Source organism: Triticum urartu, chromosome 7 (genome assembly GCF_003073215.2).
Source record: "Triticum urartu cultivar G1812 chromosome 7, Tu2.1, whole genome shotgun sequence".
In the NCBI taxonomy this organism is placed as follows: Eukaryota; Viridiplantae; Streptophyta; class Magnoliopsida; order Poales; family Poaceae; genus Triticum; species Triticum urartu.
The window spans coordinates 208,197,188-208,220,126 of NC_053028.1; positions in this window are offsets into that span (position 1 = coordinate 208,197,188).

The window sequence follows — 22,939 nt, forward strand, 5'->3', positions numbered from 1 at the left end:
TTGGGCTCTAACTGAACCCGAGCGATTGCACTGTAGGCTACGCGTTACTGAACCCGAGCGATCGATCGATGGCTGTTAACTGAACCCGATCGAGCGATTCCTTCGCTACTGCTGCTAACTGAAGCCGATCGATTGGATGAATAGTGAGCGTTACCGGAGGGGGGGGTGGATGAATAGTGAGTTGTGGCGTTGCCTCTGGATGAACAGGACCCCGTGGTGTGGAGGGCTGGATGAACAGTAGACGGTGGAGGGGTGCCCGTGGAGGGGTGGTTGAACATGACCCCGTGGTGTGGAGGGCTGGATGAACAGTAGACGATGGAGGGGTGGTTGAACAGTAGCCGGGGGAGTAGCGCGCGGTGGAGGCTGGATGAACAGGAGCCCGTGGAGGCTGGAGGAGGTCGACAGTAGCCCGTGGAGGCTGGAGGAGGTCGACGGTGGAGATGAACTGTATCCCGTGGAGTCCCGTTTTGCGGTACGCCACACCCCTCCCGATGAACAGGACCCCCGTTTTGACCGTAGGAGGTCCGTTTCGTCCGTTTTGTGGTACACCACACCCCTCCCGATCAACAGGACCCCCGTTTCGACCATAGGAGGTCCGTTTCCTCCGTTTTGCGGTACGCCACACCCCTCCCGATCAACAGGACCCCCGTTTCAACCGTAGGAGGTCCGTTTCCTTCGTTCTGCGGTACACCAGGCCTCGTTTCCATCGCCTGTTCCGTCCAAGCCCTCCCGATGAACACGACCACGCACTCCATTCCGATCCAGCCGGTTGGCTCCCAAGCGTTCCGTTGCCTCCCGATGAACACGACGCATTCCGTTGCCTCCTGATGAACATGACGCATTCCGTTGCCTCCCCATGAACACGATGCATTCCGTTGCGTCCCCATGAACACGACGACAACACTGTTTCTTCGTTCCGACCCAGCCATGTACACGAGCCCTCGCCGTACGTATGCGTGAGTAGGCATTCGAGACCCCGCCCGTATGTACACATACGTGGCTGTATTTTCTTTCTTGCACCCTGGCTGCTGTACGTATGTGTACATGCTACGTGCGCGCCTCTACTACGACACGTGCGCGCCTCTACATCCACCAGTATATATGTACGTACACGTTCGCGACCAGAATGACAACGCTACATACGCTTCGACCAGGTGGGTCCCGACTATCAGGCACTTCCTTGCCTGCGAAGATGTAGCTGGTGGGTCCCAGCAGTCAGGGGGGCGAATCGTTTTTTTTCCCGGACGCACTTCCTTGCGTGTGAAGATGTAGCTGGAGGGTCCCAGCAGTCAGGGGGGCGAATCATTTTGTTGCCCGGACGCACTTCCTTGTGTGCGAAGATGTAGCTGGTGGGTCCCAGAAGTCAGGGGGAAACATTTTTTTCGCGAAATACAGTGGCCCGTCCGGCCGGTCCCAGCTGTCAGGTGGAGGAATCATTATTTTCCGCGTAATAAGGAGGCACTTCCTTGCTGCGGCCATGGACCCAGCTGTCAGCCTCTCCACGTAAAGTCCACGTCCGATGGAAGTCGTTCCTTGACCACGTTGACCACGCCGCGCCGAGAGCACTAGGGCGGTGGACGACGGCGAGGCCTTGGAAGGGGATGACGCGAAGCCGGGGAAGACGCGGCAGTGGAAGCCCGCGCGGAGAGGAGTATGAGGGTTCACTGGTTCGGCTGCGGTGTGAGGCTGCCGTCGCCGCAGGGCCTGGCCAGCGGTGGGAATAGTAGGGGGCGGTGAGGCCTCCACGACAGCACATCCGGCCACGGGAGGCAGGAGCATGCGGCACGACCGGCGCTGCTTTGGGCGGCTGGAGCAAGAAGACCAGAGGTTGAAGAAGCACTACGGCCGTTGGATGGACATCGTACGGTCACTGGAGCTAGAATCGTTTATATTGACTAAGTTGACAAAGCCCTCTGTCCCCGTCAACTTAGTAGGCCCACAAGTCAGCCTCCCACCAAGGTGGGTCCCAGCTAGCAGGGGGTATTCATTTTTTGTGCGTAATAAGGAGGCACTTCCGGTGGGTCCGAGCTGACAGCAGGGGGAACGTTTTTTTGCGAAATACGGTGGCCCGTTGGGTGGGTCCCAGCAGTCAGGGGCAAACGTTTTTTCACGAAATACTAGTGGGCGTCCGGTGGGTCCCTGCTGGCAGGTGGAGGAATAATTATTTTCCGCGTAATAAGGAGGCACTTCCTTGCGGCTGTCGTGGAACCAGCTGTCAGCCTCTCCACGTACAGTATTCTTCCGATGGAATTCGGTCGTTGACCACATTGACCACGCCGCGCCGGGAGCACCATGGCGGTGGGCGGCAGTGAGGCCTAGGAAGGGGACGGTGCGGAGCCAGGGAACACGCGGTAGTGGATGCCGACGCGGAGAGGAGTACGAGGGTTCACTGGTTTGGCTGCGCTGCCGTCGCCGCAGAATAACAGGGGGTGTGGGTGAGTGGAGTGGAGGGATGGCCTGGCCAGCGGTGGGAGTAGTATGGGGGCGGTGAGGCCTCCGCAGCAGCACAGCCGGCCACGGGAGGCAGGAACAGGCGGCACGACTGGCGCTACTTTTGGCGGCTGGAGCAAGAAGACCAGAGGTTGAAGAAGCACTACAGCCGTTGGATGGACATCGTACGGTCAGTCGAGCTAGAATCGTGCATATTGACTAAGTTGACAAAGCCCTTCGTCCCCGTCAACTTAGTAGGCCCACTATACTGGGTCTCAGCTAGCAGGGGGAGTATTCATTTTTGTGTGCGTAATAAGGAGGCACTTCCTTGCGTGCGAAGATATAGCTGTTGGGTCTGAGCTGTCAGCGGCGGTAACGTTTTTTTCGCGAAATACAGAGGCCCTTTCGGTGGGTCCCAGATGTCAGGTGGAGGAATCATTATTTTGCGCGTAATAAGGAGGCATTTCCTTGCGTGTGGCCATGGACCCAGATGTCAGCCTCTCCACGTATAGTCCACTTCAGATGCATGACGATCATTGACCACGTTGACCACGCCACACCGAGAGCACCAGGGCGGTGGACGACGGCGAGGCCTAGGAAGGGAACGACACGGAGGTAGGGAAGACTCGGCAGTTGTTTTTGTTTCCCACGCGGAGGAGAGTACGACTTTACGAGGGTTTACTAGTCTGTCTGCCGTCGCCGGAGAATAACAGCAGGTGTGTGTGAGTAGAGGGATGGCTAGGCCAACGATGGGAGTACGGTGGGGCGGTGAGGCCTGCTCGGCAGCACAGCCGGCCGTGGGGGGGAGGGAGCAGGCAGTCCCGCCGGCGCTTGTTTGAGCGGCTGGAGCAGGAAGAGCAAAGATTGAAGAAGCACGACGGCCGTTGGATGGACATCCAACAGTATACATGCCATCTGTGGAAAGCCTCAAATCTGTGGAAAATAACATACAACCCATCTGCCATTATTTCAAATAATTTACACCCCATTTGCTAATTCTTACGGGTTTTTTGGAGCCCATAATAATTTTTGTTACCATTACAGCCCATATTGTGGCCACGGTTAAAAAATTATACGAAATTTTGCATATGTCAGTGCGGTCTGAACTGTTTTTAATCCTGAAATTTCGAGTCACATTCAGACTAATTTTAAAAATAAATGTATATCAATATAAAATCCAATAAATTTTCCATGCATAAAAATCAATGCAATTTAAAATCTCGAAATGAAAAAAAGATATTTGAAACTAATTGCCGGTTTGATGTGTTTTAAAAATGTACAGCCCATTTCTCATTACTGATAGGCCATTTTCTCGGCCAGCCGAATGAAGCTCTCCTCGTCTTGAAAGATTTGCAGCCCAACAGGCCTGATAAAGCGACATACTTGACAAATCACAAAAAAACTGGGCTAGCCATTTTCAGAAAGAAAAAAAACTACTGGGCTGGTCTATGGTAAACATAAAAGAAAAGGCTGTCTAGACATGCCAGAGTGTCCCGCACAGCCCAGTTGACACCCTGCTTCTGTCTCAAAAACAAATTAGATAAATGCCACTCCAATTATGGTGATTCATAAAAATGACACTGCAATTTCCAAACTTTGAAAAATGCCACTGCAATTTTTGCAAACTTTGAAAAACGCCACTGCAGTTTGCAAACTTTGAAAAACGCCACTCCAGACTTTGAAAAATGCCACTAGAAATGGCATGAAATGGCATTTTTCAAAGTTTGGAAATTGCAGTGGCATTTCTCGGATACACCAGATTTGGAGTGACATTTATCAAATTAACCCAAAACAAAAATAACTGGGCGAGCTGCTGGGTCCCTGGTGTCAGCCGCTCGTTGTGCAATTCTCTCATTTATTGACTACGTTGACAATGGCATGGGACCCAGATGTCAGAAATCCACTAGGAGGAGCCATTTTTTTTATTGGCTTGAAATAAGGAGGCACTTGCTTGCGTACTGCCATGACCTTGGCGGGTCCCTGCTGTCATCCTCTCCACGTACAATCATCTCCTGATTGTGTACGCGTCAACTTGCTAGGCCCACAAGTCAGCCTCTAAACCCATGGAGGACAAATACAAACCATTTAAAAAATAACAGCCCATTCCATACGTTCAAACGGAAAGTTCAACATTCAGAGCAAAGTAACAGGTCTGATCCACATATAGAGTACTGAACTTCCACGTTGACAACCATCATAGCCAAGTTAACTATCTACTCCCACTAATACTCTAGTAGCGTACAAGTACTAACTTACTCTTAGCTAACTAGACGATGCTGGCTGCCATCTGTGGTACACGCTAAATGCCGGCACCGGTGTCGTGCGCCTCGCCTCGGACTTGCAAGAGGTGCGATAGGGCGCGTTGCTCGCGCGCGTTGGCCCTTTCCATGCCGGCGTGGTCCACCGAAGCTTTGGCTTCCAAGCGGGAAACCCACTTGACGAGCTGGTAGTAAAAATCGGCGTCGCGAACGCGTGCGTGCCCGACAGCCTCCAGGGCTATTTGCCAGGCGTCGGCCTCCACGTAGTCGGCCCAGTTGCGGGCGCTCTTCTCGTGACTCAGAGCATCGGTGCGCTGCTGCTCCATGTCCCGCTGGCGGCGCAAATCGGCGATACGTGATAACCCACAAGTATAGGGGATTGCAACAGTTTTCGATAAGTAAGAGTGTCGAACCCAACGAGGATCTAAAGGTAGAACAAATATTCCCTCAAGTTCTATCGACCACCAATACAACTCAACGCACGCTTGACGTTCTCTTTACCTAGAACAAGTATGAAACTAGAAGTACTTTGTAGGTGTTGTTGGATAGGTTTGCAAGATAATAAAGGTTACGTAAATAAAAAGTAGGGGCTGTTTAGATACAAAAACAATAAAGTAAATATAGCAACTGTGGAAAAGTGGTGGTAGGAGTTGCGAAAATGCCCCTAAGCAATTGACTACTTTACTAGACCGATAGCAAGTATTATGTGGGAGAGGCCACTGCTAGCATGTCATCCCTGACTTGGAGTTCTATGCACTTATGATTGGAACTATTAGCAAGCATCCGCAACTACTAATGTTCATTAAGGTAGAACCCAACCATAGCATTAAGGTATATTGGTCCCCCTTCAATCCTGTATGCATCAATTTCTATGCTAGGTTGAAGCTTCTATCACTCTTGCCCTCCAATACATAGTCCTATCAACATACAACTAACCCTATAGTGTGATCCACACGTGCTATCATATGATGGGCACCAAAGGACAGCAACATAACCACAAGCAAATTAAATCAATCATAGCAATTCATCAACCACCGATAGGACAACGAAAATCTACTTACACATCATAGGATGGCAACGCATCATTGGATAATAATATGAAGCATAAAGCACCATGTTCAAGTAGAGGGTACATCGGGTTGCGGGAGAGTGGACTGCTATAGATAGAGGGGGGGAGGTGATGGAGATGTTGGCGAAGATGGCGGAGGTGTTGGTGTAGATCGCGGTGATGATGATGGTGGCCACGGCAGCGTTCCGGCGCCACCGGAAGAGTAGGGGAGAGGGGGCCCCTTCGTCTTCTTCTTCCTTGACCTCCTCCCTAGATGGGAGAAGGGTTTCCCCTCTGGTCCTTGGCCTCCATGGCATGGGAGGGGCGAGATCCCCTCCGAGATTGGATCCGTCTCTCTGTCTCTCTCTGTTTCTGCGTTCCCCTGATTCTTCCCTTTCACCGTTTCTTGTATATATGGAGATCCGTAACTCCGATTGGCCTGAAACCTTCGCCGTGATTTTTCTCTCCGAAAATTAGCTTTCTTGCGGCAAAAGAAGAGCGTCAACCGCCTTACAGGTGGGTCACGAGGGTCAGAGGCGCGCCCTAGGGGGGGCCCTACCTCGTGCCCACCTCGGACACTGGTTCGTGTTGATGTTTCCTCCAGATTTTCCCAATATTCCAAAAAATATCTCCGTTCGTTTTTATCTCATTTGGACTCCGTTTGATATGGATATTCTGCGAAACCAAAAACATGCAACAGACAGGAACTGGCACTGGGCACTGGATCAATATGTTAGTCCCAAAAATAGTATAAAAAGTTGCCAAAAGTATATGAAAGTTGAATAATATTGGCATGGAACAATCAAAAATTATAGATACTACGGAGACGTATCAGCATCCCCAAGCTTAATTCCTGCTCATCCTCGAGTAGGTAAATGATAAAAAAGATAATTTTTGATGTGGAATGCTACCTAGCATAATCTTGATCATATGTCTAATCATGGCATGAATATTAAGACACGAGTGATTCAAAGAAATAGTCTATCATTTGACATAAAAACAATAATACTTCAAGCCTACTAATAAAGCAATCATGTCTTTTCAAAATAACATGGCCAAAGAAAGTTCATCCCTACAAAATCATATAGTTTAGTCATGTTTCATTTTCATCACACAAGAATGCTCTCATCATGCACAACCCTGATGACAAGCCAAGCAATTGTTTCATACTTTAGTAATCTCAAACCTATAAACTTCCACGCAATACATGAGCGTGAGCCATGGACATAGCACTATAGGTGGAATAGAATAATGAGGGGGTTATGTGGAGAAGACAAAAAAGGAGAAAGTCTCACATCAACGAGGCTAATCAATGGGCTATGGAGATGCCCACCGATTGATGTTAATGCAAGGAGTAGGGAATGCCATGCAACGGATGCACTAGAGCTATAAATGTATGAAAGCGCAACAAAAGAAACTAGTGGGTGTGCATCCAACTTGCTTGCTCACGAAGACCTAGGGCACTTGAGGAGGCCCATTGTTGGAATATACAAGCCAAGTTCTATAATGAAAAATTCCCACTAGTATATGAAAGTGATAACATGAGACTCTCTATCATAAAGATCATGGTGCTACTTCGAAGCACAGGTGTGGCAAAGGATAGTAGCATTGTCCCTTCTCTCTTTTTCTCTCATTTTTTATTAATTTTTTTATTTGGCCGTTTTTTATGGCCTTTCTTTTTTTGGGCCTTCTCTTTTTTTTTTCCTCACTTGGGACAATGCTCTAGAAAATGATGATCATCACACTTCTATTTATTTACAACTCAATGATTACAACTCGATACTAGAACAAAGATGACTCTATATGAATGCCTCCGGCGGTGTACCGGGATGTGCAACGATCTAGCGTAGCAATGACATCAAAAAACGGACAAGACATGAAAACATCATGCTAGCTATGTTACGATCATGCAAAGCAATATGACGATGAATGCTCAAGTCATGTATATGATGATGATGGAAGTTGCATGGCAATATATCTCGGAATGGCTATGGAAATGCCATGATAGGTAGGTATGGTGGCTGTTTTGAGGAAGATAAAAGGAGGTTTATGTGTGAAAGTGTCGGGGAACGTTGCAGAAAACAAAAATTTTCCTACTCGTTTCACCAAGATCCATCTAGGAGTTCATCTAGCAACGAGCCAGCGGATGCATCTACATACCTTTGTAGATCGCGTGCGGAAGCGTTCAAAGAACGGTGATGATGTAGTCGTACACGACGTGATCCAAATCACCGATGACCAAGCGCCGAACGGACGGCACCTCCGCGTTCAACACACGTACGGGACGGGAGATGTCTCCTCCTTCTTGATCCAGCAAGGGGAAAGGAGAGGTTGATGAAGATCCAGCAGCATGACGGCGTGGTGGTGGATGCAGGGCGTCACAGTAGCAGGGCTTCGCCTATACTACGAGAGAGACACGTAACGGGGAGAGAGGGAGGCGCCAGGGGCTGGTGTATGAAATCCCTCCTCTCCCCCACTATATATAGGAGGGCCAAGGGGGGTGGGTGCGCAGCCTAGGAGATCTGATCTCCTAGGTGCGGCGGCCAGGGGAAGGATTCCCTCCCCCCCAAGGCACCTTAGAGGTGCCTTCCACCACTTGGACTCCTCCCCCATGGAAACCCTAGGCGCATGGGCCTAGTGGGGCTGGTTCCCTTGGCCCATGCAGGCCAAGGCGCACCCCCTACAGCCCATGTGGCCCCCCGGGACAGGTGGCCCCACCCGCTGGGCCCCCGGGACCCCTCCGGTGGTCCCGATACAATACCGATAACCCCAAAACTTGTCCCGATGGCCGAAACAACATTTCCTATATATAATTCTTTACCTCCGGACCATTCCGGAACTCCTCGTGACGTCCGGGATCTCATCCGGGACTCCGAACAACATTCGGGTTTCTGCATATACATATCTTCACAACCCTAGCGTCACCGAACCTTAAGTGTGTAGACCCTACGGGTTCAGGAGACAAGCAGACATGACCGAGACGACTCTCCGACCAATAACCAACAGCGGGATCTAGATACCCATGTTGGCTCCCACATGCTCCACGATGATCTCATCGGATGAACCACGATGTCAAGGATTCAATCAACCCCGTATGCAATTCTCTTTGTCAATCGATATGTTACTTGCCCGAGATTCGATCGCCGGTATCCCAATACCTCGTTCAATCTCGTTACTGGCAAGTCACTTTACTCGTACCGTAATGCATGATCCCGTGACCAGACACTTGGTCACTTTGAGCTCAATATGATGATGCATTACCGAGAGGGCCCAGTGATACCTCTCCGTCACACGGAGTGACAAATCCCAGTCTTGATCCATGTCAACCCAACAGACACTTTCGGAGATACCCGTAGTATACCTTTATGGTCACCCAGTTACGTTGTGACGTTTGGTATACCCAAAGCACTCCTACGGTATCCGGGAGTTACACGATCTCATGGTCTAAGGAAAAGATACTTTGACATTGGAAAACTCTAGCAAACGAACTATACGATCTTGTGCTATGTTTAGGATTGGGTCTTGTCCATCACATCATTCTCCTAATGATGTGATCTCGTTATCAATGACATCCAATGTCCATAGTCAGGAAACCATGACTAACTGTTGATCAACGAGCTAGTCAACTAGAGGCTTACTAGGGACATGTTGGTGTCTGTTATTCACACATGCATTACGATTTCCGGATAATACAATTATAGCATGAATAAATACAATTATCATGAACAAGGAAATATAATAATAATGCTTTTATTATTGCCTCTAGGGCATATTTCCAACAGTCTCCCACTTGCACTAGAGTCAATAATCTAGTTACATTGTGATGAATCGAACACCCATGGAATTCTGGTGTTGATCATGTTTTGCTCTAGGGAGAGGTTTAGTCAACGGATCTGCTATATTCAGGTCCGTATGTACTTTACAAATCTCTATGTCTCCATTTTGAACATTTTCACGAATGGAGTTGAAGCGACGCTTGATGTGCCTTGTCTTCTTGTGAAACCTGGGCTCCTTGGCAAGTGTAATAGCTCCAGTGTTGTCACAAAAGAGTTTGATTGGCCCCAACGCATTGGGTATGACTCCTAGGTCGGTGATGAACTCCTTCACCCATATTGCTTCATGTGCTGCCTCCGAGGCTGCCATGCACTCCGCTTCACATGTAGATCCCGCCACGACGCTCTGCTTGCAGCTGCACCAGCTCACTGCTCCACCATTCAACATATACACGTATCCGGTTTGTGACTTAGAGTCATCCAGATCTGTGTCGAAGCTAGCGTCGACGTAACCCTTTACGACGAGCTCTTCGTCACCTCCATAAACGAGAAACATTTCCTTAGTCCTTTTCAGGTACTTCAGGATATTCTTGACCGCTGTCCAGTGTTCCTTGCTGGGATTACTTTGGTATCTGCCTACCAAACTTACGGCAAGGTTTACATCAGGTCTGGTACACAGCATGGCATACATAATAGAACCTATGGCTGATGCATAGGGGATGACGCTCATCTCTTCTATATCTTCTGCCGTGGTCGGACATTGAGCTGAGCTCAATTTCACACCTTGTAATACAGGCAAGAACCCCTTCTTAGACTGATCCATATTGAACTTCTTCAATATCTTATCAAGGTATGTGCTTTGTGAAAGACCTATGAGGCGTCTCGATCTATCCCTATAGATTTTGATGCCTAATATATAAGCAGCTTCTCCAAGGTCCTTCATTGAAAAACTCTTATTCAAGTAGGCCTTGATGCTGTCCAAGAGTTCTATATCATTTCCCATCAAAAGTATGTCATCTACATATAGTATGAGAAATGCTACAGAGCTCCCACTCACTTTCTTGTAAACGCAGGCTTCTCCATAAGTCTGCGTAAACCCAAACGCTTTGATCATCTCATCAAAGCGAATGTTCCAACTCCGAGATGCTTGCACCAGCCCATAAATCGAGCGTTGGAGCTTGCACACCTTGTCAGCATTCTTAGGATCGACAAAACCTTCCGGCTGCATCATATACAATTCTTCCTTAAGGAAACCATTAAGGAATGCCGTTTTGACGTCCATTTGCCATATTTCATAATCGTAGAATGCGGCAATTGCTAACATGATTCGGACGGACTTTAGCTTCGCTACTGGTGAGAAAGTCTCATCGTAGTCAACCCCTTGAACTTGTCGATAACCCTTAGCGACAAGTCGAGCTTTATAGATGGTCACATTACCATCCGCGTCTGTCTTCTTCTTAAAGATCCATTTATTCTCTATGGCTCGCCATTCAACGGGCAAGTCAGTCAAAGTCCATACTTCGTTTTCATACATGGATCCTATCTCGGATTTCATGGCTTCTAGCCATTTGTCGGAATCTGGGCCCGCCATCGCTTCTTCATAGTTCGAAGGTTCACTGTTGTCTAACAACATGATTTCCAAGACAGGGTTGCCGTACCACTCTGGTGCGGAACGTGTCCTTGTGGACCTTCGAATCTCAGTAGGAGCTTGATCAGAAGTATCTTGATCATTATCATTAACTTCCTCTCTAGTCGGTGCAGGCACCTCAGGAACATTTTCTTGAGTTGCGCCATTTGCCGGTTCAAGAGGTAATACTTCATCAAGCTCTACTTTCCTCCCACTTACTTCTTTCGAGAGAAACTCTTTCTCTAGAAAGGACCCATTCTTGGCAACAAAGATCTTGCCTTCGGATCTGAGGTAGAAGGTGTACCCAATAGTTTCTTTTGGGTATCCTATGAAGACGCATTTTTCCGACTTGGGTTCGAGCTTTTCAGGTTGAAGTTTCTTGACATAAGCATCGCATCCCCAAACTTTTAGAAACGACAGCTTAGGTTTCTTCCCAAACCATAATTCATACGGTGTCGTCTCAATGGATTTCGACGAAGCCCTATTTAAAGTGAATGCGGCAGTCTCTAAAGCATAGCCCCAAAAAGATAGCGGTAAATCAGTAAGAGACATCATAGACCGCACCATATCCAATAGAGTGCGATTACGACGTTCGGACACACCGTTACGCTGAGGTGTTCTAGGCGGCGTGAGTTGTGAAACTATTCCACATTTTCTTAAGTGTGTGCCAAATTCGTGACTCAAGTATTCTCCTCCACGATCTGATCATAGAAACTTGATTTTCCTGTCACGTTGATTCTCAACCTCACTCTAAAATTCCTTGAACTTTTCAAAGGTTTCAGACTTGTGTTTCATTAAGTAGACATATCCATATCTACTCAAGTCATCAGTGAGGGTGAGAACATAACGATAGCCACCGCGAGCCTCAACACTCATTGGACCGCACACATCAGTATGTATGATTTCCAATAAGTTGGTTGCTCGCTCCATTGTTCCTGAGAACGGAGTCTTGGTCATTTTACCCATGAGGCATGGTTCGCACGTGTCAAATGATTCATAATCAAGAGACTCTAAAAGTCCATCTGCATGGAGCTTCTTCATGCATTTGACACCTATGTGACCAAGGCGGCAGTGCCACAAGTATGTGGAACTATCATTATCAACCTTACATCTTTTGGCACTCACATTATGAACATGTGTAGCATTACGTTCGAGACTCATTAAGAATAAACCATACCATTCACCATCGGAGCATGACCATAAAACATATCTCTCATATAAATAGAACAACCATTATTCTCGGATTTAAATGAGTAGCCATCTCGAATTAAACGAGATCCTGATACAATGTTCATGCTCAAAGCTGGCACTAAATAACAATTATTGAGGTTTAAAACTAATCCCGTAGGTAAATGTAGAGGCAGCGTGCCGACGGCGATCACATCGACCTTGGAACCATTCCCGACGCGCATCGTCACCTCGTCCTTCGCCAGTCTCCGTTATTCCGCAGCTCCTGCTGTGAGTTACAAATATGAGCAACGGCACCGGTATCAAATACCCAGGATCACTACGAGTACTGGTAAGGTACACATCAATTACATGTATATCACATATACCTTTGTTGCCGGCCTTCTTGTCCGCTAAGTATTTGGGGCAGTTCCGCTTCCAGTGACCACTTCCCTTGCAATAAAAGCACTCAGTCTCGGGCTTGGGTCCATTCTTTGGCTTTCTTCCCGGCAGCTTGCTTCCGGGCGCGGCAACTCCCTTGCCGTCCTTCTTGAAGTTCTTTTTACCCTTGCCTTTCTTGAACTTAGTGGTTTTATTCACCATCAACACTTGATGTTCCTTTTTGACTTCTACCTCTGCTGATTTCAGCATTGAAAATACTCAGGAATGGTCTTTTCCATCCCCTGCATATTGAAGTTCATCACAAAGCTCTTGTAGCTTGGTGGAAGCGACTGGAGGATTCTGTCAATGACCGCATCATCCGGGAGATTAACTCCCAGCTGAGTCAAGCGGTTATGTAACCCAGACCCAGACATAGTGAGTATGTGCTCACTGATAGAACTATTTTCCTCCATCTTACAGCTGAAGAACTTATCGGAGACTTCATATCTCTCGATCCGGGCATGATCTTGAAAAACCATTTTCAGCTCTTCGAACATCTCGTATGCTCCATGTCTCTCAAAACGCTTTTGGAGCCCCGGCTCTAAGCTGTAAAGCATGCCGCACTGAACGAGGGAGTAGTCGTCAACACGTGTCTGCCAAGCGTTCATAACGTCTTGGTTCTGTGGGACGGGTGGATCACCTAGCGGTGCTTGTAGGACATAATCTTTCTTGGCAGCTATGAGGATGATCCTCAGGTTCCGGACCCAGTCCGTATAGTTGCTGCCTTCGTCTTTCAGCTTGTTTTTCTCTAGGAACGCGTTGAAGTTGAGGACTACGTGGGCCATTTGATCTACAAGACATAGTGTAAAATATTTTAGACTAAGTTCATGATAATTAAGTTCATCTAATCAAATTATTAATGAACTCCCACTTAGATTAGACATCCCTCTAGTCATCTAAGTATTACATGATCCGAGTTAACTAGGCCGTGTCCGATCATCACGTGAGACGGACTAGTAAACGTCGGTGAACATCTTCATGTTGATCGTATCTTCTATACGACTCATGCTCGACCTTTCGGTCTTCTGTGTTCCGAGGCCATGTCTGTACATGCTAGGCTCGTCAAGTTAACCCTAAGTGTTTTGCATGTGTTCCGAGGCCATGTCTGTACATGCTAGGCTCGTCAACACCCGTTGTATGTGAACGTAAGGATCCATCACACCCGATCATCACGGCGTGCTTAGAAACGACGAACTTTAGGAACGGTGCACAGTTAGGGGAGAACACTTCTTGAAATTGTTATGAGGGATCATCTTATTTACTACCGTCATTCTAAGTAAACAAGATGCAAAAACATGATAAACATCACATGCAATCAAATAATAAACGTGACATGATATGGCCAATATCACATAGCTCCTTTGATCTCCATCTTGGGGCTCCATGATCATCTTGTCACCAGCTTGACACCATGATCTCCATCATCATGATCTCCATCATCGTGTCTCCATGAAGTTGCTCGCCAACTATTACTTCTACTACTATGGCTAACGCATTTAGCAATAAAGTAAAGTAATTTACATGGCGTTTCTCAATGACACGCAGGTCATATAAAAGAATAAAGACAACTCCTATGGCTCCTGCCGGTTGTCATACTCATCGACATGCAAGTCGTGATTCCTATTACAATAGCATGAACATCTCATACATCTCATATAGATCATTCATCATTCATCACAACTTTGGCCATATCATATCACAAACCACTTGCTGCAAAAACAAGTTAGACATCCTCTAATTGTTGTTGCAAGTTTTACGTGGCTGAATTAGGGGTCTAGCAAGAACGTCTTCTTACCTACGTTAAAGCCACAACGTGATTTGTCAACTTCTATTTACCCTTCATAAGGACCCTGTTCATCAAATCCGCTCCAACTAAAGTGGGAGAGACAGACACCCGCCAGCCACCTTATGCAACTAGTGCATGTTAGTCGGTGGAACCGGTCTCACGTAAGCGTACGTGTAAGGTTGGTCCGGGTCGCTTCATCCCACAATACCGCTGAAGCAAGAAAAGACTAGTAACGGCAAGAAAGTTGACAAATCTACGCCCACAACTCATTGTGTTCTACTCGCGCAAGAAGAACTACGCATAGACCTAGCTCATGATGCCACTGTTGGGGAACGTTGCAGAAAACAAAAATTTTCCTACTCGTTTCACCAAGATCCATCTAGGAGTTGATCTAGCAACGAGCCATCGGATGCATCTACATACCTTTGTAGATCGCGTGCGGAAGCGTTCAAAGAACGGTGATGGTGTAGTCGTACACAACGTGATCCAAATCACCGATGACCAAGCGCCGAACGGACGGCACCTCCGCGTTCAACACACGTACGGGACGGGAGACGTCTCCTCCTTCTTGATCCAGCAAGGGGAAAGGAGAGGTTGATGAAGATCCAGTAGCACGACGGTGTGGTGGTGGATGCAGGGCGTCACAGTAGCAGGGCTTCGCCTATACTACGAGAGAGACACGTAATGGGGAGAGAGGGAGGCGCCAGGGGCTGGTGTATGAAATCCCTCCTCTCCCCCACTATATATAGGAGGGCCAAGGGGGTGGGTGCGCAGCCTAGGAGATCTGATCTCCTAGGTGCGGCGGCCAGGGGAAGGATTCCCTCCCCCCCAAGGCACCTTAGAGGTGCCTTCCACCACTTGGACTCCTCCCCCATGGAAACCCTAGGCGCATGGGCCTAGTGGGGCTGGTGCCCTTGGCCCATGCAGGCCAAGGCGCACCCCCTACAGCCCATGTGGCCCCCCGGGACAGGTGGCCCCACCCGGTGGGCCCCCGGGACCCCTCCGGTGGTCCCGGTACAATACCGATAACCCCGAAACTTGTCCCGATGGCCGAAACAGCATTTCCTATATATAATTCTTTACCTCCGGACCATTCCGGAACTCCTCGTGATGTCCGGGATCTCATCCGGGACTCCGAACAACATTCGGGTTTCTGCATATACATATCTTCACAACCCTAGCGTCACCGAACCTTAAGTGTGTAGACCCTACGGGTTCGGGAGACAAGCAGACATGACCGAGACGACTCTCCGGCCAATAACCAATAGCGGGATCTGGATACCCATGTTGGCTCCCACATGCTCCACGATGATCTCATCGGATGAACCACGATGTCAAGGATTCAATCAACCCCGTATGCAATTCCCTTTGTCAATCGATATGTTACTTGCCCGAGATTCGATCGCCGGTATCCCAATACCTCGTTCAATCTCGTTACTGGCAAGTCACTTTACTCGTACCGTAATGCATGATCCCGTGACCAGACACTTGGTCACTTTGAGCTCAATATGATGATGCATTACCGAGAGGGCCCAGTGATACCTCTCCGTCACATGGAGTGACAAATCCCAGTCTTGATCCATGTCAACCCAACAGACACTTTCGGAGATACCCGTAGTATACCTTTATGGTCACCCATTTATGTTGTGACGTTTGGTATACCCAAAGCACTCCTACGGTATCCGGGAGTTACACGATCTCATGGTATAAGGAAAAGATACTTTGACATTGGAAAACTCTAGCAAACGAACTATACGATCTTGTGCTATGTTTAGGATTGGGTCTTGTCCATCACATCATTCTCCTAATGATGTGATCTCGTTATCAATGACATCCAATGTCCATAGTCAGGAAACCATGACTATCTGTTGATCAACGAGCTAGTCAACTAGAGGCTTACTAGGGACATGTTGGTGTCTGTTATTCACACATGCATTACGATTTCCGGATAATACAATTATAGCATGAATAAAGACAATTATCATGAACAAGGAAATATAATAATAATGCTTTTATTATTGCCTCTAGGGCATATTTCCAACAGAAAGAGCGTATCATATCACGGGGTTTGGATGCACCGGTGAAGTTTGCACCAACTCTCAATGTGAGAAAGGGCAATGCACGGTACCGAAGAGGCTAGCAAGGATGGAAGGGTGAGAGTGCTGATAATCCATGGACTCAACATTAGTCATAAAGAACTCACATACTTATTGCAAAAATCTACAAGTCATCAAAACCCTCGGTACTACGCACATGCTCCTAGGGGGGTAGATTGGTAGGAAAAGACCATCGCTCGTCCCCGACCGCTACTCATATGGAAGATAATCAAATAACACCTCATGTTTCAAATTTGTTGCATAACGTTTACCATACGTGCATGCTACGGGACTTGCAAACTTCAACACAAGTATTTCTACAATTCACAACCACCCACTAGCATGACTCTAATATTACCATCTTTATATCGCAAAACTATTGCAAGGAATCAAACATATCATATTCAGTGATCTACAAGTTTTATGTAGGATTGTATGACTAACCATGTGACTGACCAATTCCTGTCATCTCTCTAAATAGATATAAGTGAAGCAAGAGAGTTTAATTCTTTCTACAAAATATATGCCCACGCTCTAACAAATATAAGTGAAGCAAAAGAGCATTCTACAAATGGCGGTTGTCTATGTAAAGAGAAACAGGCAATCCAAACTTCAAATGATATAAGTGAAGCACCTGAAGCATTCTATAAAGCCATACTCAAAAGATATAAGTGAAGTGCAAAGAGCATTCTATAAAGCCATACTCAAAAGATATAAGTGAAGTGCAAAGAGAATTCTATAAATCAACCAAGGACTATCTCATACCAGCATGGTGCATAAAATAAAAATGAAAACTAAATGCAAAAGATGCTCCAAGATTGCACATATCGCATGAACGAAACGAATCCGAAAACATACCGATACTTGTTGAAGAAAGAGGGGATGCCTTCCGGGGCATCCCCAAGCTTAGACGCTTGAGTCTCCTTGAATATTTACTTGGGGTGCCTTGGGCATCCCCAAGCTTGAGCTCTTGCCTCTCTTCCTTCTTCTCACATCGAGACCTTCTCGATCACCGAACACTTCATCCACACAAAACTTCAACAGAAAACTCGGTAAGATCCGTTAGTATAATAAAGCAAATCACTACTCTAAGTACTGTTGCAAACCAATTCATATTTTGTTTTTGCATTGTGTCTACTGTAGTATAACTTTTTCATGGCTTAATCCACTAATATAAATTGATAGTTTCATCAAAACAAGCAAACTATGCATCAAAAACAGAATCTGTCTAAAACAGAACAGTCTGTAATAATCTGAACATTAACCATACTTCTGATACTTGAAAAATTCTACCAAAAGTAGGAAAAATAAACAATTTGTATAGGAAGACAGTGCAAAAAGAATCAGAACCATTTGGCGTTCCAGCTAAAAATGTAAAATCGCGCACTACAGCCAAAGTTTCTGTCCTGCACCGTACAAACCATCAAGCAAATGTAAACATCCTAAAGGCAAACCTTGGCACATTATTTTTATATTTAAACTTTATAAAAGCACACAACATAAATAAATGACTCTCTGAAACTTCCAGGTTGTCTCCCTGGCAGCGCTTTCTTTAAAGCCATTAAGCTAGGCATATAGTGCTCAAGTAATGGATCCACCCGGATCCCAAGGTATATCAAAGCCAATTTTAATTAACAATGATTTATAATTTAGTAGTGAGCACAAAGTAACATATATCATGCAATAACAAAGTCTAACTCTCTTCCTATGCATCGGCATGTCATAAAAGAACAATTCATGCACACAAAGTAAAGGCCAATGCATAGTATAAACAGTTTCTTGCAATTTTGTCATATTGGAAACATAGAGAGGTGGCGATATAGTTCCTCTCTCATAATAATTGCAAGTAGGAGCAGAAAGCACATGCATATTATATTCATCAAAATCATCATGTGCAACGGTAAAAGGCAACCCATCAATATAATCCTTAATAAGTGCAAACTTCTCCGATATAGTGTAGTCGGGAGAATTCAAAAAGATAATAGGACTATCATGCGTGGGTGCAATAGCAACAATTTCATGATTAACATAAGGAACTATAGCAAGTTCATATCCATAAGCATAACTCATATTGGCATCTTGGCCACAAGCATAGCAAGCATCATCAAAAAGGGATATTTCAAAAGAATCAACGGGATCATAACAATCATCATAGCAATCATCCTCCGGTAAGCACGAAGGGAAATTAAACAATGTATGAGTCGAAGAGTTACTCTCATTAGAAGGTGGGCACAGGTAGCTAATCCGCTCTCCCTCCTTTTGTTCTTCACTCTCCTCATCATCTTTTTCATCCAATGAGCTCACAGTATCATCAATTTCTTCTTCTATAGACTCCTGCAAAATATTAGTCTCTTCTTGGACAGCGGAGACTTTCTCAATAAGTGCATTAATATCATAATTGTATTCATAATTCTGATAACAATATTTATGGATAGCTAATTTTTCAGGTCTATAAACAGCATCATCAAAATCTTCAAACTCTTTAAACATAGATTCAATTTCGTAAGCACCCATAAAAGCAACAAATTCTTCTATTTGTTCCACATCATAGTAATCATATATACCATTAGCATAAGAAGCTCAGATTTTTTTATCATTAAATTCGCATGAAAAGGGAAGGTGTGGAGCCTTCATCCTAGAGCAACAAGTATAATCATATCTCAAGCATAGTTGCCTAGCATACCACTTCAATATATGAATTTGATCCCATAATAGTTTCCATTTTTGTGTCAAGAGGTAGTCCCTAAAGTATTCACGTTGATCCAACGTTACTCCCATTACATAATTGAATGGGGTTTTCTCAGGATTATTAAAGTAGTACATAATATTTTTCACATAACCAGCATCGAGGGTTTTAGGAGGTTCCCCATCTCCATGAGCAGAAAGTAGACCTAATTTTTTTGGTATTTCATGTTCCATATCCATAACTAAAGATAAATAACAACTAAGAACAGCAAATAAAAATTACTTAGTGATAAAGCAAACAAGCACACACGAGAATATTCACCCCACGCTATTGCTCCCCGGCAACGGCGCCAGAAAAAAGGTCTTGATAACCCACAAGTATTGGGGATCGCAACAGTTTTCGATAAGTAAGAGTGTCGAACCCAACAAGGAGCTAAAGGTAGAACAAATATTCCCTCAAGTTCTATCGACCACCGATACAACTCTACGCATGCTTGACGTTCGCTTTACCTAGAACAAGTATGAAACTAGAAGTACTTTGTAGGTGTTGTTGGATAGGTTTGCAAGATAATAAAGATTACGTAAATAAAAAGTAGGGGCTGTTTAGATAAAGAAACAATAAAGTAAATATAGCGAGTGTGAAAAAGTGGTGGTAGGAGTTGCGAAATTGCCCCTAAGAAATTGACTACTTTACTAGACCGATAGCAAGTATTATGTGGGAGAGGCCACTGCTAGCATGTCATCCCTGACTTGGAATTCTATGCAGTTATGATTGTAACTATTAGCAAGCATCCACAACTACTAATGTTCATTAAGGTAAAACCCAACCATAGCATTAAGGTATATTGGTCCCTCTTCAATCCCGTATGCATCAATTTCTATGCTAGGTTGAAGCTTCTGTCACTCTTGCCCTCCAATACATAGTCCTATCAACATACAACTAACCCTATGGTGTGATCCACGCGCGCTATGATATGATGGGCACCAAAGGACAGCAACATAACCACAAGCAAATTAAATCAATCATAGCAATTCATCAACCACCGATAGGACAACGAAAATCTACTCAGACATCATAGGATGGCAACACATCATTGGATAATAATATGAAGCATAAAGCACCATGTTCAAGTAGAGGGTACAGCGGGTTGTGGGAGAGTGGACCGCTGTAGATAGAGGGGGGAAGGTGATGGAGATGTTGGTGAAGATGGCGGAGGTGTTGGTGTAGATCGCGGTGATGATGATGTTGGCCACGACAGCGTTTCGGTGCCACCGGTAGAGAAGGGGAGAGGGGGGCCCTTCGTATTCTTCTTCCTTGACCTTCTACCTAGATGGGAGAAGGGTTTCCCCTCTGGTCCTTGGCCTCCATGGCATGGGAGGGGTGAGAGCCCCTCCGAGATTGGATCTGTCTCTCTGCCTCTCTCTGTTTCTGCGTTCCCCTGATTCTTCCCTTTCACCATTTCTTGTATATATGGGGATCCGTAACTCCGATTGGCCTGAAACCTTTGACGTGCTTTTGTCCGAAAATTAGCTTTCTTGCGCCAAAAGAAGAGCGTCAACCATCTTACAGGTGGGTCACGAGGGTCAGGGGCGCGCCCTAGGGGGGCCCCCTACCTCGTGCCCACCTCTGACACTGGTTCGCGTTGATTTTTCCTCCAGATTTTCCAAATATTCCAAAAAGTATCTTTGTCCATTTTTATCCCGTTTGGACTCCGTTTGATATGGATATTCTGCGAAACCAAAAACATGCAACAGACAGAACTGGCACTGGGCACTGGATCAATAGGTTAGTCCCAAAAATAGTATAAAAAGTTGCCAAAAGTATATGAAAATTGAATAATATTGGCATGGAACAATCAAAAATTATAGATACGACGGAGACGTATCAATACGTTGCTCCTCCGCCAGGCGGTCGTGCTCCAACAACCCCTGCTCCTCCGCCATGTGGTCGCGCTCCAACAAATCCTCGATCTCCGCATTGCCATCTAAAGACAGATAGAATGCCTCCTCCCTCCGTCTGCCTTCCGGTGAGAACCTGAAACTAGTTCCGGCGGTGACCGCCTCCGGCGTCGCCTACAGCGGACGGGCGGGGGCATGGCGGACGTGGCGAGCGACGTCGGGCGGTGGGGGCTTATGAGGATATGGAGAGTTGGTCACGGTGGCACCGGAGAAGGCCGGTAAACAGTACTTATAGGCGGAAGGTAGCGCGACGGTCATCGAATTCAATGCATAATGGCTTAGCGCGCCAGCTTGCCGTGGAAAACTGGAGAAACTGAAATTATGACTGTGTTGTCCCGTCCCGTCTAGGTCACACGCCGGCATGGCGGTCAAACGAGTTCACTCGAATCATCTCCCTCCTTGTCAATAATGATTCCACGGATTTAAAAAGCCCGCAACAATTAAAGCGTATCTTTTTCGCATCAGTTAGCTGCCTTAATTACGGCCGGCTACATGCAGGCACTCAGAATCGCTCACAGGTAGTACACGAAGCAGCATGCAACGAGTCGCATCCGAGGGCACGCATGCAGCCACTTAAATCGCTGGAATTAATTAGGCTTAAAATTCTGCATGCCGTTAATTATTGCCATGCCTTGGTCTTGCTGCTTTGCTCACGGGACTAATAAACCCGGACGGAGGGAGTACCTTGGTTGGTGAGAGGATTGAATTAATCCCTGCAAACCGGAATGGAGGTACTAGTACGTACGTGATCCGCTATTTATTCATGTAGGATCGAGTAGGTTGTTTCTTGAATTGAGCCCTGCAAACCGGGAAGGAGGTAGTACGTGTGTGATCCGCTATTTATCCGTGTAGGATCGATAGTGTAGCTTGTTAGTTTCTTTAGAGGTAGGCATTTTTATCCGTGTAGGATCGATAGTGTAGCTTGTCAGTTCTTCAGAGGTAGGCATTTTTATTCAAAAAACTGCCACTTCGCATCTTGTGTCGCAAATAAAACTGCCAGGAGCGCATTTGTAGGCTAGCTAGTGATCGATTAGTAACTTGTAAACACTGAGCAAACAGAAATAACTAACTGTTAATGCATCTCAATGATTCATAGATCATATACAAATATGTAGCTCCAAAAGCAAAGATCAGCCACTTCGAATCTTGCGTCGCAACTAAAACTAACTAGCACGATTCCCATACATAAGATCAACATGTTAATGCATCTCAATGATTCACAGGTCATATACAAATATGTAGCTCCAAAAGCAAAGAACTAGAAAAAACATCTATTCTTCCTACTAACATGGATGCTTCTCTTGGCCAACATTCAGTACAGACTGAAAGACAAATTTGTTTGTGAAGTCTACAATTCCTCTTGCAAACATAAGTGGTTTCACCAACAGCTGGAACCATGAGAATGAACCACACATGATGGAGGAACATCCACTGCAATATGATTTGGTCTTCTCTCGATCACATCGCGAGACTATTTTTGGAATACAAACTTTAACTTAGGCAAAATGATGCCCATTGTATAATCAGACCAAAGCAATGAAGCACCTAGTGTTGGCCAATAAATAGTACAGTACTACTTTTCTGCAGTCCATGAAGTGACTATCCAATCTTTCTGTGTCTATTTTCAAATGGCACTGCATGCAGTGACTATACTATTCTCTTGTGCAGT